Source organism: Numida meleagris, chromosome 2 (assembly GCF_002078875.1).
Source record: "Numida meleagris isolate 19003 breed g44 Domestic line chromosome 2, NumMel1.0, whole genome shotgun sequence".
Lineage (NCBI taxonomy): Eukaryota > Metazoa > Chordata > Aves > Galliformes > Numididae > Numida > Numida meleagris.
The window spans coordinates 77521349-77535267 of NC_034410.1; the positions used below are offsets into that span (position 1 = coordinate 77521349).

At 38.0% G+C, this 13919-nt stretch overlaps 1 protein-coding gene across 2 annotated transcripts in view; it reads right to left on the reverse strand.

The window, feature by feature from the left end:
- The window catches only part of ADCY2 (adenylate cyclase 2), a 213148-nt gene that overhangs the window by 77940 nt on the left and 121289 nt on the right, over positions 1-13919 (reverse strand). The window lies entirely within an intron of this gene.

Genomic DNA, 13919 nt, shown 5'->3' on the forward strand with positions numbered 1-13919 from the left:
TTTTTTTCAGGTGTACATTTGATGCTTATTCATACTTTTAGCAAGTTTTAGATGGAAAAGATAAACACAGAACTTCTAGAAAATGTTGAACTTTTCCATATAAATACAAAACTATCTATTTTTATACATATTCTTTCCTTACTTTAATTTGGCATTTTCCAGACTGAAGTTTCGAGAAAATATTCTAAAGAATTTGAAAATATTCCAAAGCAAAAAGGAAACTGGCTATATGAAAAAAAAAAGCAAAATATTTTTCCCAGTCTTTTCTTGGTATTACAGTTAACGATCTTCTCCTTCAGAAGCTCTCTTACCTCAGTGCACTGCCTGTTTTACCCATGACAGCTTTTCATTGATCTCCTACTTCAGTTGCAAAGTGAACTAACCAGGGAATGGCTAGAACTCTGCAAAAAAATAATTTCTGCTTTGATCATTCTCCACCTCAAAACTGAACTTCCCATGGGAGTTTTCTATTTTCTGGTAGGGCAGTGGGGAGAGGCTAAAGCTGATTAAGTACAAAAAACAGAACACTGAACAAATGTGGAGTGAGATGGCCCCTGCAAAAGTCCACGATGAAATTAGAGAGAAAAATAGCCATGCCAGAAAAAGAGGACAACCTCAAAATGTGCAAGTTCTGCAGGTATTATTCATAGTGATGCATTCTTTGTGGTTCACAACATGTAATTTTGCAGTGTTTGCAGTCCTATCTTAGGCAACCAGAAGCAGTGTAACCATTAATTCAACGCTCTGTCTGGGATAATTATCCTTGTTCAGTTCTAATGGCCTTGTGTAGATCATAGCATCAACAGTGCTATAGCCTCTCTGAAATTTACAGCTCACTTGGCTGCCTACCTCCGTAATGTGTAATGAAGACCCTCTATTCCCCACAGTATTTGCATAGCTGTGAGCACAGCATCAGCATACAAAAGACCTACGGACCCAATCCTGCACACACTTTGCAAAAAATCCTCCTATTTCAATGAATCAAGACACAATATTGCTTAGTTGCTACACAGTATTGAACCAATCCTCCCCCTTTTTTTATTTTTTAATAATTTTAATTTTGCTAAGTTCTAGAAGTACTCTTGATTCACATACGCATGGAAAAATCTTTGTGTACTAAGTCATGTCACACAAACAGTAAGACAAGTAATGAGATAAATGTTCAAAGCAAAGGCACATCTCTAATCTGACTAAAGGAAGCAAGAATTAAGTAAAAGGCACTCTGTTTTCTTATTGATGCAATCTCAGATTTGACACACTGTAACTGGGAATAACACCTACAGTTGACTTTTCATCAAACTGTTAATGTAGCCTTAGTTCTTGAAATGAATGATTTAGTATGGTTAGGCAGTTTATGAGGTACAGATCCAAGAATTCAATGGATTTTCATTTTTAATATAGCCCACTGGTCTTTGGTGAAGATATTTTGCTAGCTTATAAAGAATGTCTCCAAAACCAATATTATTTTTTCCATAAAGAAGGCTTACTCTTGCAAATTGCTGTTTATCAAACAGAAAGGTGCCGTGCTTTTTGTGACTTATGGAAAAGATTAGCACTTTTATCATTAAACGGATAACAAAGAGCTGAGTCTTCTTAACTCTAGTTTTACTTCACTGTGCTACTGTTGTGATCCAGCTAATAAATTCAAGTTAGATCACTATTTTCCTACGATTCTTATGATTCCGGAAAGATGGTGAGGAAGACATTCAGGCCCAGGTTGCTACTGATGGAAATTTCAAAGAGGCAGGAAAAAAAGTCAAAGAGAACAGAAACAAGAGTTTTTAAGAAGGCGACAGAAAAAGACTTCGTAGGAAGCAGAATAAAGCCAACTATAAGCTAAAGAATCTTAGGAGGAAAAGGAAAACAGAATGTTCTCATTTTCTAGGAGACAGCTAAAGAGATAGGACATTTCCCATCTTCTTCTCTCCATTCCAGACCACTATATCATTCCACATAAATTTTCTTGTGAAACTGTTCACCACATCAGAACTTTCCTCCAAAAGAACACTTTCCTTCCACTTTTTCAACGGTACAAAATAAAGGTTATTCTCAATCATATGCAGTGAGCACAGTTCAACTAACCACTTGCGTGATAATGCATTATCAAGTCACAAATTATGTTTCATGCAGATTATTAGTTTTGGTTTCTTTCACTGAAGACAACTGTGAAAGAAGCTGATTCTCAACTACTTCAGAAAACAGTAGCTGGGCTGGTCAGCTAGTCAAATACAAATTGGTTCAAGATGCAACATCATCTCTTTTTTCTCCTAAAAGACCATTAAGAAACCTCTTCTAATCTTGTCATCTCTGATGGCTATTAAAGAGCATATTAGAAGGATCAAAAGCAATTACTATTCAAACTGTATCACTGGACGTTGCGCACTGAAATTTCTGCAGAGAGGAACAGTGTGAAGAACACAGTCAGTCAAGAATGCTTCTTATGATGGCTATTTGATAATACATTCTGTGCTATTCTCTCAAAAAGAAAATCTACGCATTAACTGACACACTAGACAATGACTGAGAAAAAATGTCGGTCTATTTGCAGTAGACAGAGAAGCCATTTTCGGAGTTGCAGTATGCGTAATTTTTAATGCAGGTCCAGATGAAGCATTTAAAAGCCTACAGACTAAAAATAACAGCAGTGCACACTTTTGCTGAAACAGAAACTGCTGTTCTATGACAGTAGTGAAAATCTTCTCAAGAATATCTTTCACTGAATTATTACCAACGTAACTTTACAGTCATTAAGTGTGTTTCATGTATGCAAGGTTATTTGGCTATCAGTGTTCTCTAGGGCTATGTTTTTCCCCTCACCACTCAAATCTCTTGTATCCGAGAGCTCTGAGTTCTACAACCAAAAGACCGAGAACACAATCCATACTGAATTCAACATTTTAATACTAGTAAATACTGACAGTGTTAAATACTTTGTTATTTTCTGATCACGTTCATCTGGATCCCACTACACGGGAAGCGACTAGTCATCATCCCTAGATTGTTTAACTGAGGATTTTCAGTGTTATCTGTCAAGCTGTGACTTCCAAATTCACAAATGCAAGTAGACTTCCTTTTTAGAATTGTCCCTGAGTTACACAGATGATTTTGCCCATCATTCCCTCCTACACATCACTTACCTGAAGCTTGATAAAAACTGAATGTTTGATTGAATATTAGCGTATCTGTTAAAGATCAGAACACTACGACAGTTTTTGCAAGGCAGCAATTAAATTTGCAATACTTTGCACAATGGAGGTCATGCTGGTCTTATGCCAAAGGAAGAAAAAATGTACTGTTCTAAGCATTTGAGGATATTTTCTTAAACACTTATTTCACAAATCAAACTCTTCTTGGCCCAAGGCAATAGTGCTTTATCTGCTCACTGCTGTTTCATTACGTAAACTACTAATTGTGATTAACTCACTCATACAAGACTTCATGGCTACCAACTCTTCTTTTTACTTAAGTGTAACTTCAAGAACTTATAAAGGCCAAAAAGAAAACAGTTTTCCATCTACTCTGATATCCAGAATAATATAGACAACAGAACGTAGAAAAGAACTGAAGTATTCTGTTAGTGCTCTCTGAATATATAAACTATATATATATAATGTATGTGTTTATACTGTATATAAACTATGTATGTGCAGATCAATGAAGTAATATAGGGACATTTTTGTCCTATATATTCCCACATAGAGATATTTTCATCTCCTGCAGTGTCATTGGGGGTACTCGAATACAGCTTTGCTTTTCTGTGGCCTAGATTGTGCTACCGAATTGCTGTGGCATATGTCTAACCATGTTTTTAAAAAGCTTGACAAGCTAGGTCAGTAAGTCAGCAGTGAGGCTCCAGAAGAAATCAGCCATCTAGCTTGACAACAAAGTTTACAAGTAAACAAGGATAAATGCAAATTTTTGGTTGCCCTTGAAATGTATCAAGAAATAATCTACAAGAAAGGGACTCATTGATTCTTTATCACACGATGATGAATCTGCCATTTGGCTGATGAAGCCAGCGATCAACAGGATACTTGCTTGGCAAATTATGGTTCTGTCCTCCTAGTTGCCATGAAGAGTCTTTTAAGTATACCTACTAGGATAAACAGCTGTAGCACATTTCTTTATTAAAGCTGATTTGGACTCCTAACCAGAAAAGGAGATGAAGTTCTAACAAGTAAGAAATATTACTCCCTTAAATTCAGTCTGTTAGTAACTTCTACCAATCTCATCACCCTTGCACTGACACTAATAACTTGTGTTTTACTTATATGCACTAAGGAAGGTATTTAATCTCAATTACAGAGATATCAAGAGATGTGGAATTTATCAGTTCCGTAGCCATCTGTTCTACTGCTTGATTAGCTGAATTGGTAAAAATTGTTTAAAATGCATTCTGTATTTCTTATTTCTTAATCTTGTTCCCATTGCATCTTTCTCAGATGACAATTACATTTTTCCTGTAAAGAAGCTAAACACTAATCAGATAACTTCATTTTCTTTTTGAACAAGTAAACAGACTTAGCCTCTTAAATCTCCTGCCACTATTTTCTACAGTTTCTCCTCTAAATACTCTACAATCTTCAAACATTTTTTGAAAGTTCATTTAGCACAACTGTTTATGCAGAGTTCCAGTACACAAAGACATTAATGTACATGCCCTGCTGCCCTATTCCCCTCAAGATGTCCATGACTTATATTACACAACTCTCTGCTGCAACACTGTTGGAGTTTCCTGTCTGCTATGGCTGCAAAACATTTTCCAAAGTTGCAACTTTCCAGTTTTCTAGCTAAGACTTACACTCATTGCTTTTAGAATAATGACTTTCCAGACAGCTATTACAAAGGTGCACTTCAACTCGACGAATAAAGTTTTAAAGCATTCTATATCACTGTTTTGACTAAACCAATATTTGGCTTTTCTGCAACAATTATTGTCTGTGATGATTTTGGTACATATCTCTTAGATCACTAATAACAAATGCATAATAGCATAAAGAATGAGAATCGGTTCTTGAAGAACACTATACACATACCAATTCACTGAATCTTTCTATTGACAATTTCCAGTTACCCCATTCAAAACCCACTAGACTGTGCTATTTTGATGGATAGCATCGGCAGTGTATTTTAATAGGAACGTTCAACCACTTTGCATCAAACATCTTACTGAAATCTACTAATTTTGGAAAGCTATTTAAAACAAACCTTTTTTCCCATTAAAAACATTTTTATTTGACTTCATTTTCTGCAAAGTAAAATATATCCTTCTATTTATTTACAAATACAAAATCATCCTAGCAGGCTTTTATTTCATATTAATTGTTTTTACTCTTCCTATCTAGTTGCAGTCCATTTCTTTGTAAGGATAGGTTTTTTGCTGTTGTTTGTTTGTTTTCTTGGAATACTTTCAAACTGTTCCAGCCTTGACAAAAGCAGGAAAGAATCATTCCTATGCATCACAACCTGTGTAATATGGAACCATTTTTTACATTTCTAATTTCTGCTTTTCCTGCCACTTGCAGTTAATACAGACTTCAAGGCAAGGGTGACATCTTTTCTGATGACAGAATTATGAATACGAATTTATTCATTAACAGCCTCCTAAGTGGCTCCCTGTTGCCAACAACATTCATCTGTGTATTTTTTTCTTCAAGTGGAAAAGGAATTTTTTTCAAATTCTTGAGTATGGCAAAGTAAGACTTTCTTTCTTCATGATCTTGTAGGAGAAACTTCAAGGCTAGTGACACCAGAAACAAGAAAATTAAACCGTGAAAACTTAAACACATAAGCTGAATGAGAGCATTGTCCCCTTGCTCCTCTTTACTTCACCAGACAAGGAACACAAATTCCCTCATGGCTATTTTTACATAAGGAGAAGGACAGGAGTCTGGGAACAGAATGTCTTTGCTGCTCCAGCCAGAAGGAAGCCAGGCATGCAGGGTGTTAAGAGGACATAGCCCATGGCTACCCATGGGATCATGGCAACCCAGGGTGGCAGCTGAGGGGCCTGATCTCCAGGTCCCAGGCCCATGGTAAGGGGATACGTTCTTGGGGGAGCCACAAACAGGTCAGGGCCTTGGGGAAGGGGAAGTGATCAACAGGAAGGTACTACACAGTGGTGATGAGGTCACCTGGGGAAGCCAGTTTCAGGTCAGGGGTTTGGCCGGGGCTGGAAGAAGAGGCACACGCATAGTGACAGTGTACCCTGGGATCTTCTCCCCAGAGCCGTTGTCAGGAACTGGCTGTCCTCCCTGCACTGCCCCTGGGCCAGCTCTGATTTCCCAGCCAAGTCTCCAGAAGGGAGTGCAGTGAATCATTTTTTAAAGGCAAAACACCTGCAGCAGGCCATATTCACTCAGCAAGGGCAGAACTGAGTACAACCAACCAAGGCTTTTGTTAGGAATAGGCAAATTGATTTTCACACTAAATATGCACCATTCTGCCCGCTCAATGGGCCTAGATCATTTGTTGCTGAATAGCTCTGTGTCTGTATAGTTAACATCCCAGCTGGTCACTTTCATCTCAACATACCACTAAAGCTATCTGAAAGCACCACTTTTCTGAAACAGTTTCAGTGGATAGATCTGAAGCCTCATTTAAATGCATAAGCTCACCACATATTTGGCAAAGACAAATTCCTTCAAGGAACTCAAGGGATGCTTAATGTTTATGCATAAATTATCCTTTGCATATGCTGGCTGTCTATGACTAATTTTGCAAATGAGGATCACTACGTCTTCAGAATACATGCATATCTGCTGCTGCTTGCTGTTCCAAGTCAGTAAACAGTAAAACAATAGAGTAAAAACAGAAAATAAGGGCATACACGCCACAGCTGCTTAATTAATTGACATGATTTCAAGGCTAGGTTCAGTCTGATCCTGTTAAGTCTTGCTTTATGGTTTATGAATCTCAAGACTACTATGGAATGGCCAAAAGGAGCGTTCTTCAAATTATGTGTTTGATAAGATGAACAGTCGTTACTATGTCAGTCTTTAACAACGGTGAAGTATTACAAAGCTGGCATAAACATGATACAGCACTCGTACACAGTCATGTCTCACCTAAATTCACACACACTTGCATTTCAGTAAGGAATACCATATCTTATATGCATTCTCTGTGCAATCCAAGACACAAAAAGCCATTGAAAACTCAGAGCAAGAACAACCTTTATTTCTTTGTGTATATATATATAATATCTTTCATCAAATATGCTCCAAAACTAATAGAAGTTAGCAAAGAGCTTTTTATATTGAATGAAGTATGCTCAGCTGCCAACAGCAATTTCATTTAGGGTATCAATCAATGCCAAGAAGAGAAGTGAAACGTCTTCTACAGGCACTAGGCCAATCCACTGATGAGCATGGCATTATATAATGTATTTGGCTCTCTCCTTACCAAGTCACTTTCTTAATGTAGGAAGTACATACACTAAATATATATAGTTTCATTTTCTCAACCTAGTAGGCAAGGGGACTAGTCAAGGAAGAGTGTGTGTCAGAAGCTGCACAGGTATGTAAGCACGAGAGCCTACTACAGTAGGCTGGCATGCTCACATGGGGAAGTCACAGGCACAGAGGCTGACAGTGGGATAAGCCAAAGTAGCAGCTAAGGATTTTTTTTTTTTACTCCATAAGGTTTATATTAGTACCAAATGTCATTAACTGCCCATGTTCTTTCTCTTTACCTTTTTCAAATAAAATAACAACAGCTGAAATATTCAAGCTGTTTTTCTTCTTCCCCTTTCTTTTAGACAATTAAGCACTAACTCCAAATACATTTCATTTAACATTTTGATGAGAAGAGTTTTATGGATTTTTCATTAGAAATGAGAAAGTTCTCTCTTCGCCTCTTTGTACTCTTCCAAATGATCCCTCAGATGTCAAAAAACATATTCTAGAGTATTGCTTGTGAGATTTATATACGGCCATTTCCCCAAAGCAGAGGTCTCCTGCTGCCCAGTTTAGAGTCAAACCCTGCTACTGAAAACATCTAAACCAATGCAAAAGTATTTCAACAGCACTTAAGTAGCAGATCCATATCTGAAGAACAGTAATAGCGTAAGTCCTCTTCATTCTGCAAGTTAGCATGAAATGAGTGGTTTTCTCAGACTTCTCAAGATAATGTTTTAACAGCCTGCTTGCAGAATACCAACTGCACATGGAAGAATGAATTTCTGTCTTCAATGATATAACTATCCAATATTTACTGGATACTATACAGATACCAGACATTTCTGTGATCAAACATTAATCACCACACAAAAGGATGAAAATGAAGGATCAGTCACCCAACTATGCCCACTGTGGGCTCACAAACGCCTCAAAATGGGTCACATAAGCAGTAAGAAGCAGGGCCAAACAGCAATGAAAATGAACAAAAAAATCTCAGTATTTTCACTGGATTCATCAGAAGTAAAGGCAGGTAATAATAAGCCTACAGAATGGCTTACTTTAATGGGAGAAAATGTAGTTCGAGTAGTAATTATTTCAAGAAGTTTATGTTATTCAAATATAAATGAAAAGTAAGCCTACAGTAGATTCTGCTCTACTCAAGTGAAACAGGGATTAAATTTCAGTGACATAAGCAGTATATTTTAACACCTTACAGAGCAGCAGTAAGCATCATTTCATTCAAGGCTCAGTTCCTAACCTACAAGAACAAAAAGCTGACTCACTCTAAGAAGAAATCAGAGAACTCTACACTCTGTTACTGCACTTATAAATCAGACCTTCTGTTACAACTGTCTAAAGAAAAGGCAATAGTAATAATTATATCTGTAAGCTGGGAATTAAAGTTTCTATTCCATTTATTGATTTAATTTATATCCCATATAAGTCTCCCATCTGATCTTTTAAAATTGTATTTGCTACTCACTAAATAAAGTTTTAAATGAAAAACTATGTTCCCACTAGAAAATTGTCATGGTTTTATGATTTTCCGTTATTGGTACTCCACATCATAACATCATGTAGTGATTGTACCTGGTTCTCAGAAGAGAAGGACTACTACAGTCCCCATGGTACTTTGCTCCTCTGTTACCATTTTCCAGCCGGAGGGAAAAGATAAAAGCTCGCAGTATAAAAACTTGCAGATCACGAGACCTCGTCCCTTTTTCCGCCGTCTCTCGTCTTGGCAGCACCTCGCTCTCCAGCCATCTTATCGTCAGTAGTAGAGTAAGGCCTACCTTGATTTTGGGACATTCTCTCTCTCTGTATTGGATTTATCAGCTTAAATTGTAATTATATTGTATTATAGTGTATTGTTTTGCATTCCGATATTTTATTTAGTAAATTAGTTTGTTTCTCCTCAGATTGTTGCCACTGTTCTTTGCTCTCAGGGCCATCTCCCTACGCTTTTCCCCTTTCCCCTTTTCCCGGGACGTGGGCCCGTAGATCCCCCGTCCCCTTTGTCACGGAATTGGGCCTAACGCCCGTAAACCGTTGACAAAAATAAACACAAAAAAACAAGGCTCTGTATTCTGATGAACCTTAGCAGGAAGAAAACAGCAGATACATGAGAAACCAGCGATGTGCCACCCACAGCCCAGCACAGCTGACACTGCAGCCACCCTCTGCCCCACACCATCATGGCGGCAGCTCTTCCTGCTAAGCAGCCTGGCCCAGCCCTGTGTGCGCACTCATCACCCTATCTGGGCTGTGCAAAATTACACCAAAAATCTCCGACGAAAGCCTTGAGAGCTCAAGAAGAATTGCAGCCACTGCCATCAAACCAGCCTGGTGCATTAGTTTCACAAAAACAAGGACACATCCCACTAGTTTCATGGTTTTGTTCTTCTCTTTTTTTATGTTTTAATAAAAAAAAAAGCTGAAAATTAAAATAAGTTTTATTACTTATAAACATTAACTATATTATATATAAGGGCTGCTCTGAAAGTAATGGTTCCTATTTTATGATGTTGGCCCACGATGTCAGAGGTGGATGTTGTTGGCATGGCAGTAGAGGTTGAACTTTCCTGCCAGTATTCCATTACATTTTGTTGCTGTGTGACAGATGGCAGTAGAGGGGCAGTCTGACAAAACAGCGTCCAATATGGAAGCGAAGATGAAGTAAAGGTGTGTCACTGAATTCCTCCATGCAGAAATAATGGCTCACACTGACATTCACTGATGTTTGCTCAGTGTTTATGAAGACTAAACAGTGGATGTGAGCACAGTGAGGAGGTGGGTGGTGTGACAACAGGTCACCTCCACAGTTGCAGACTGTTATAAGTGGGGTATGCAGGCCCTTGTTCATTGCTGGTGAAAATACATAGTTAATGGTGGTGACAGTGTTGCAAAATATTGATTTGTAGCTGAGAATCTGCTCTATCAAATTATGTTATTGCACTCCTTGTATTGGTTGTTGTTTCCACAGAAACAAATAGGAGGCAATACTTTCAGAGCAACCTTCATAGATATGGTCCTAGACAATTCCTTTTCACTCAGCATAGCACAGGCAAGCCAAAAGGTTGGATGCTCGTGATAAATCATTCACTAGCATCTGTTATAAGGTTCTCATTCATTGCAGAATTTAAATTCTGTAAATGATATCAAGGGTTAAAGCTTTCAGAATTACCTTCATTTTATTTTCCAAAAAACTCCAAGTAATATTTTCAATATTAGTGTGTGTAGAATTCTCAAAGTGTTTTATACAGTAGTTTTAGGCATTCAAAGATTCAGAGAGGAATTTCAGACAGTCCAAAGAAAGACTGAGGTGGTAAATGCCTAACTTGCAAGTGCTTTGTCACCTAGGAAAAACAGATCCCCAAGAAGTCGGGCATTATGTCCAATGCATAGAGAAAATTCAAATCCTAAAAAACAGATTGAAAAACTACAGCTGAGAGGCCTCACAAGCAGGAAACAAGCAGAAAGGAGCACTGCCTACAGTTCTACATAGAAAACTATGAGGTGCTCAGCGCTGTGATGCAAGGATGCATCTTTATTTGGTAGGGACACTGTTGTGGGCAAAACAGTCTACAGTCAGGGAACTGTAATTGAATTAATTTATTGCAAACAAAAACAAATCTCCCACTGCTGATTAGGGTCTGGAAAAAAAGCACTTATACAAACGCTTACATAAATACGTATCCTCCCCACTTCCCAGTCCCTATTTTCCTTATTTCTGTGGCTAGGTAACATTCAGTTCAGGAAGCTGAGGTAGTATCTGGGATGGTTTCTTTCTGCCACTCTGTGCTTAATCATTTTTGCTGCTCTATACTGAATGGTTTCCGATGTCCTTGTCCTCAGTGTCCCTCCTCCAGCATGGGTTTTCCACTGGAACATGATATAGTTGAGCCCTTTTGATGCAGAGTCCACCACAGTCAAGAGTGCGATTCCATGCTCCAGCAGCCTTCTGCTCCTATCTGAACTACGTTTGGGCAACAGGACAGCGTGCCTAAAAAGTTTTAGTTTGCAATGTTTATGCACAAAAAAGCTTTTTTTCCACAGTTTTAACATTCTCCATGGCGGTCTGGAGACAGCTTTGACTCGTGATGATTCATGACCACCTTCCAACCACCACTGCCATTTGCAGCTGATAACATGAGCTCACTGCAGATTCATAGCTACTAAAGCTGCAGAAAACATGAATTTAGGTGTAGAAATTTTCATGTTTTAACTAAAGTTCCAGGACAATGTGTTCTTTGACCTGTGTTCAGAAAGTCCTCTTCCAAGAGACCTCTCTTAATGAGCCTGAGGTCATATTGGAGGTAGATTCCATAAAGCTTTTTCAAGTTTCTATGCTTAAAAATGAAATGATTTAGTGGTCACCAAAACATATACAAGGCTACTTGTCTCTGTGGCACTTCAGGTAAATTCTGATAACTTCCAGCATACACAATCAATATAGTCCATTCCTTTCTTTAATTTGATGAATCCTGAAACATTTAAAACATTAATACATCTACCCATAAGAAAAAGTATGTTGACCAAGAGGATGTTGCTGTTCAGATGGAACAGCAGAAGATAATTCTGAAAACACAAGAAACCAGAAGATAATTTTGAAGACGCATCTTCAAATAGAATGACAGACTTTAAATAAAGTCTGTCAAAATTCTAGCATGTAAATCACAAGATTGTACCTTATTACTGAGCACTGAAATTTCATCAATACAGGCACATAATGCTGTCTGTTTAGCACAGAGGAACCACAAACCCTGGAACAAAAGGCAGAACTTAAACTTTTAGTCTAAGAAGATGTTTATTTTCATATTTGACTCCTGTTCCAGTCTTCTTAGTGAACATTTATACTGCTAAAAACCTCCTTTTGGATGATATTAGCAACGATTATAAAATGATTACATACTTTTTCACAATAGCATTGTTTTTCACACCATTTACAACCATATAGCTTTTAAAAATGCCAAAAAATAAGACTTCTGTATGTTTTCAGCTATTTTATAGTAATAAAATATACCCTTTGATTTTTATTACCACACTACTGTTGTTTTATTAATACACTATTGTTATTCGTAAGCCTAAAGAACCCAACTTCCTTTTCAGTCAGGCATTACTGCATGTGCAGCACAACTAACTTCTGAAGAGTAGATTCTCAGCCAAGCATGAAGGTGACAGGGGGATTTCCTAGAGACTCAAAAGGGACTTGATGAGGTTGTTTCAATGCTGGAAACCGCTGGAAGCTGTGGGATGCTGCTGAACTGGAAGGGATTTCTAGTAGAAGGCTAAGGGAAAGCCTGCCTTGCAAGGATTCAATGAGAAGTTTATTTTCAAGTTTTGGTTATTTCCTCTATTTCACCTGCAATTCTGATTTTCTTTAGTTGAAGAACTGACTTTTAAAAAGTTAACTGTAACTGTGCTGTAAATAATTCCCTTCTTCCTTCCCCTCTCCCCCCCATCCCTTTTTTTTTTTTTTTTGAAACTGGCAACTGGCCCAAGGATTTATGAGTCATGCTCTGCCATATCCAGTGTAGCTTAAAGTTTGAATAAACTCTCTCAATGATCCAAGGAAGGTTAAGCTCTTACAGCTACATGAGCCTTGTAAGGATTGCAGCCCACACAATAAACAAGTTCTATAAATTACTTGGGGGGAAAAGGTTGTTTCATGTTCAGAAAAAGTCTGAGAAGCTTTCATTGCCAGAGCTCATCCTTTAGTCTGTAACAACTGCTATTCAAGAGCATGACACTGCACGTACACAAAGCAATTCTTATTTAATACTTAACAGAGATCTGAATCTTATCTGGCTGGTGTGATCCCTGATATTCTCCTGTATCTTTTTACTTGTGAAGTCTCCAAAGAAGCCCGGAGCTCTGGTCTGAGACTGGATGCTGAACTATTGACAGCTGTTTGCCATTGCTCCATCCTTCTTCAGTGAACCTACAGCCCTTCCAGCAGGGCAGCCTTCTTCGTACTTGGGACAGTAACAGCCATCCATACTGGTCACCTCGCATCTTACAGGACGACCTCTTCCAAGTTTGTTTTTATCTCAAAACTAAGAGAAGGATGACATTTTGATAATGACTCCTTCTGCTAGTTTCAGCTAACTTTCCTCATCTGTAAATTTGCATCTGCATTTTCAGATGTTTCTACTATCTAACAGCAGCACATCAAAAGCATCACTCCCTGATGTATATTCAAGTGGGACAGAAATCCAAAGCACATGGAATATGGTATTTTCATGTTTCTGCTTCCAAAGCAAAAAAAAAAAAAAAAAGGAGTGAACAGAAAGGAAGAAAATATGGCCCAGAAGGAACTGGAAGACCAGCAATAAATCATGTTTCTTCAATATTATGTAGGAGGTTTCACTGTGTTAGAAAAAAAAAGTTAAAACAGTGGTGCCAGCTGGCCAGATTAAAAATACTTAAATCTGATGTGTTTGTGTGTTGTTATTTTGTAATGATCAGCAAGGAATCACAGAATGGCTTGGGCTGGAAGGGACCTCAAGCATCATCAAG